The sequence below is a fragment of the Octodon degus genome, unplaced genomic scaffold (assembly GCF_000260255.1).
Source record: "Octodon degus isolate 3935 unplaced genomic scaffold, OctDeg1.0 scaffold00077, whole genome shotgun sequence".
Taxonomy (NCBI): Eukaryota; Metazoa; Chordata; class Mammalia; order Rodentia; family Octodontidae; genus Octodon; species Octodon degus.
The window spans coordinates 7,706,395-7,711,656 of NW_004524653.1; the positions used below are offsets into that span (position 1 = coordinate 7,706,395).

The window sequence follows — 5,262 nt, forward strand, 5'->3', positions numbered from 1 at the left end:
GCACCACACAAACTTGTATTTTACTTTTTTTTTTTTTTTGCGGTACCGGGGATTGAACTCAGGACCTTGCACTTGCCAGGCAGGGGCTTATTCTACTAAACTATCTCTCCAGCCCTGTTTTGTCTCGTTTTTTGTTGTGACAGTCTCACTGTGTAATTTAGGCTGGCCTCGAACTTGTGGTGATCCTTCTGCCTCAGCCTCCTTGGTGCTGGGACTAAGGCATATGGCACCAAACCCGGGGATTGGGGGGAGGTTCTCGGGAACTCAGCCACAGCGGAACCCCACCCGCTCCGCGGCGCCCGTGGTCATTCCAGGGCCCTACTCTCATCTGCTAAGCAAGTGGCCACGGCTCCTGCAGGTACAAGTGCGTGACTCCACCTCTTCCGGCTGGGTCACCCTGCGAGAGTCACTGAGCCTCTCTGGGCCTCATTTTCCCCGGGCGTGGAGAGTAGATGACTCCTCACTCCTGGGGAGCAGGAGGTGGAAAAGGAGCCCCGCGGCCTCTACTTGTTGGAAGCACCACTGCGCATCGCATCCGGGCCTCGCCTTCCCTGGTCGTGCACCTGCGCCCGGGCGGGCGGAGCGATTGGGAGGCGCGAGCCATTTACCGCCGCTTAATCCCTGCTTGTCGTCGCCCGCGGCTGCGGTACGCGGGCGGAGATCACACAGGCAGCCCCCGGCCGGATCGCAGGCCAGCTCAAGGCCGGGCAAGCCGCGACGACCCCTAATCCGTGTCTCCGGTCCTTCAACAAGCGCTTGACCTCCGCAGCCGGGTGCTTCCCACCGACCCGACGCACTCCGCACTCCTCTCTGTCCGGGCCTGGGCTCCCGCCCCAGAGCGCTCACGCAGCGAGACGCGGTCCTCTGGCGCCCTCTGCTGACGAGGACGCCTCCCTGCGAACGTCGCCGAGCGAGGATTTCATAGCGTAAATAAAAAATTATTTCTGAGAGCAAGCAGGGACTTTTGGGGGTGTGTCTTTTTGAGACAGGGTCTGGCTATGCAGCCCAGGCTGGACTTGAGCTCACTTTGTAGCCCAGGCTGGTCTTGAACCCACAACGATCCTCCTGCCTCAGCCTCCCGAGTGTTGGGACTACAAGTGTGCACCACCCACACCCCGTTTATGGTGGGGATTATTTATTTATTTAGCGGTACCAGGGATCCAACTCAGGACCTTGAGCTGGCCAGACAGGCGCTTATGGCGGCGCTATCTCCCCTGCCCTAATGTGGGGACTATTTAATGTGACTGGGAAAAGCATCTGGAAGGAAAATTTAGTATTTTAGTTTATTTTAAAGTCTAGTCTAGTTTATTTATTTATTTTTTGAATTTTATTTATTTATTTATTTATTTATTTAGTGTGTGGCCAGCTCAGCCCACCAGGGGGCGGGGTTGGCTGGCATGTGGTGCTGGGGATTGAACCGCAGTTCCTCTCCTTTTGGTTAGCTTAGCTTGTTCTAAGTAGGTGCTTTAGACCACTGAGCCATCTCACCAGCCCTAGTCTAGTTTAGAGACAGGGTTTTGCTCTCTGAACTTGAGCTCACTATGTTGACCTCAACTTCCCTGCCTGAAATCTCAGGGGTCCTTCTGCCTCAGCCTCCTGAGTACTGGAATTACAGGGACCACACCAGGTCCTGGAAAGAAGACACGTTTATTATTTTATTTATTTATTTATTTATTTATTTATTTATTTATTTATTTATTTATTTAGCAGAACCGGGGATTGAACTGAGGCCCTTGAGCTTGCCAGGGAAGCGCTTATTCCACTGAGCCATCTCTCCGGCCCCATGAAGATAAATTTAAATACACTCCTGCATTATCTATTCATCACTTAAAAGCAAAACCAATAACTAAAAATGAAGCTGAGGATAGTAGCACATTCTTGTAAATCCAGTACTCAGGAGGCTGAGACAGAAGGACCCCTGAGGGTTCAAGGTCAGACTGGGCTACATAGTAAATTCAAGAACTATACAGTGAGACACTGTAAATGGCACAGGCCTATAATCTCAGCACTCGGGAGGCTGAGGCGGGAGGATTGTTGCGAGTTCAGGACCAGCCTGAGCTACAAAGTGAGCTCAAAGCCAGCCTAAACAGCATAGTGAGACTGTCTCAAAAAGACCAAAAAAAAATTTTTTTTTAATTAAATTAACCAACCAAAAGGAAAATCTTCATCTCAATTTCTTTCTTTTCTTTTTTTTTTTTTTTTTTTCAGAACCAGGGATTGAACTCAGGCCCTTGCACTTGCCAGACAAGCACTTATTCTACTGAGCCATTGCCCTAGTCCCTGGCCCAGATCTTCATTTCCCTTCCCAAAAAGACTTTGCATTGGTGACATCCCCAGCCCTTTTCTTTTCATCTTGTCTCATCTCTTCTTTTTTTCCTTTTTCTGTTTTGAAATGGAGTGTCAATAAATCACTAAACTTTCCAGGGTTGGTTTTGAACTTGTGATCCTCCTGCCTCAGCCTCCCAGAGTACTAAGATTACAGATGTGGTCCACATTGCCCAGTTATAGACTTTTTTTTTTTTTTTTTTTTTTGGTCTTTTGGAGACAGGGTTTCACTCATAGTTCAGGCTGGCCTTGAACCCACAGCAACCCCCCTGCCACTGCCTCCAGAGTGCTGGGATTACAATCTTGCGCCATCATGCCCAGCCTCAGACTTCAGTGTATGGGTCATACCACAGTCACACACTGGACCCAGCCAGGGGACCTATGATGAGCAGATGACGAGTATTTAAGTTAGATTACAATTTTTTTGCTACTGCAGTCACTGTGTGGACTTCAGCAAGTGCCTTGTCACGCACATCTTGGCACTCCAGATGAAATGGGGTATCCCATGAAGGCAGCACGTTTGTCCAAATGTGCTCCAAAACTAGAATGCAGTCCCACACTGAGGGTTCATATTCTTTCTTTTTTCTTTTAATGTATTTAGGACAGGGTCTATAGGGTCTCACTACATAAATCAGACTTGTAGTGATCCTCCTGTGTTTCCAGCCTCCCAAACGCTGGGAGTACAGACATGCACCACCACGCCCAGTCTCCATTGCCATCTCAGTGAGTCCTGGGGGTGGAGCTGGCCTGGCAGGCCCCTGCGGCTGCCTAAGCAGCCCCGAGGGTTCATTTTCAAACCTGGCTGGTACAGGTCATGTCTAACTTGTTTATCTTTACCCATCTGATAAGAGAAGTTGGGTTCTCCTTTCTGTGATTTTTTTTTTTTTTTTTTTTTTTCCGGAACTGGGGATTGAACTCAGACCCTTGTGCTTGCTGAAAGCGCTTATCCCACTGAGCCATCTCCCCGGCCCCTCCTTGCTGCAATTTGCATTTCTTTTTTTCTCTTTTTTCTTTTTTTTTTTTTTTTAGACAGGGTCTGTAATTCACACTGGGGGACCTGCCCCTTAGCTCAGTTCTTTAAGTGGCTGCTTCAACAAAGCAGTCAGGCTCAGGTTGCTGTGGTTTGATCCCCACAACTCAAGCCAGCCAGTCATGCCTTGAAGGCATTCGGAGCAAAAAAACCCAAAAAAACAAAAAAAACCACACATACACACAAAAAAACACTCCTGTAATTCACACTGGCTTTGAACTCATTATGTAGTCCAGGCTGGCCTGGAACTTGAGGCTATCTTCCCGCCTCATCCTCCTGAATGCTAGGATTACAGGTGTGCACTAACATGCCCAACTTCTAATTTCTAAGGACCAAATGACCCTAATTGATCAGACTATTGACCAGTGAACAAGCTCATACAGAGCTGGAAGACATGGTCCAAGGAAAGTTGAAGGAATGCGTCAGGGCTATCCTGCCTTCATCCTCGAGTGAAGAAACAACCAACGCCTCTCCCTTTGTCTGACCCATGTCTGCAAACAGAAAGTGACCCGGCCTTGGGCCTTGTCAGCTAAGTCACTGTTCAGGACACGAACTGCTTCCAAGGGAAGTTGCTAGGTTGGGGTCCACAGCCCGGACCTCAGAGAAGACACTCAAGGTCGTCTCTATAACCCGCCCAGAGTGGCCCGCAGGGACTACTTACTACAGGACAGGGAGATTTCATTACCTTTCTGCAAAGAGAAAGCTCCAGGTGTGAAGGACACAGAATCACACCAATGTGTTAAGCATTAAAAGGGAAGTGTAAGACATCAGCTGTCTGGAAGTTGAGGCAGGAGAAGTGAAAGTCCTAGGCCAGACCCGACAACTTAGCCAGACCTTGTTTCAAGACAAAAAATAAAAAATGAGATCAAGACCAGTCTAAACTGCATAGTAGGACCCTATTCTCCTTTGGAATAAAACAAAATTCCAAAGGAGAGGTCTCAGCGGCCAGAGGAGGAAGAGGTGCTGGCGAAGACGGTAGCAGGTGAGGCCCCGAACTGCTCCATGCCTGCGACAAGTGCCTGGCACACGACAGCCTCTTCTTCCCCCCCGGGCCAAGCTATACATGATGGTCATGAGGACCTGTAGCACAGAGACTACAAGATCTCCTGGTGGGAGAACAGGTACAGCTTCGACATGTGCTGCATCAAGGGTGGCCATCAAGTAGCCCCTGGTGGATGTGGTGGACCCGAAGCAGCTGGGCACCAATGCCTGCCTCACAGGCAGGTGGACATCTATACTGTCCAGGTGGAAGACCTGACCTCTGCCACCCTATTCTTCCTGCAGGTGACGCGGAAGGACTGCGTGCATGCACTGATGGCCTACTGCAACACTGAGCTCACGCGCTGCCACAAGGGGACCAGCTTCTCCCCCAGCCCGAGTCCCCGTGCACACACTGGAAGCAGAGAGGGTTCCATATGGAGGATCAGCTGACAGTGAGGACGGACAAGGAGACCTTCAGCACCATCGGTATGCGGCCCAGTGCTAAGGACAACTGTGACCTGTACTTCCCTACCAACCTGAGCTTGCAGGGCCGGCTGTGTGAGCTGTCCTTGTTCCACCGGCCACCAGATGCGCTGAGGCAGCACCGAGGGCCTGTGGCACTCTTAGGCAGCTTGGGGTCCACTTCCTCTGCCTCCCTCTCACAGAAGGGAGTTTTAGGGGCTGGGATGGGGTGACAGGAAGGGTACATCCTGACTATGATTTTTCATAACTTACGTTGTTTTTTTTTTTTTCTGTGCTGGGGATCAAACACATGACCTTGTGCTTGCCAGGCAGGCGATTATGCCACTGAGCTATCTCCACAGCCCATAACTTATGTTTTTATATGCTTACATATATGCCAATAAATCCTCAGCTGGGATCTGAAAATAAAAGCCAGGTGTGGTGGCGCATACTTGTAGTTCCAG

At 49.9% G+C, this 5,262-nt stretch overlaps 1 pseudogene; it reads left to right on the top strand.

Annotated features, from left to right (window-relative positions):
* The first annotated feature begins 223 nt into the window (after window positions 1-223).
* Window positions 224-4,933, top strand: LOC101576915 (annotated as a pseudogene).
* The last annotated feature ends 329 nt before the right edge of the window (window positions 4,934-5,262 follow it).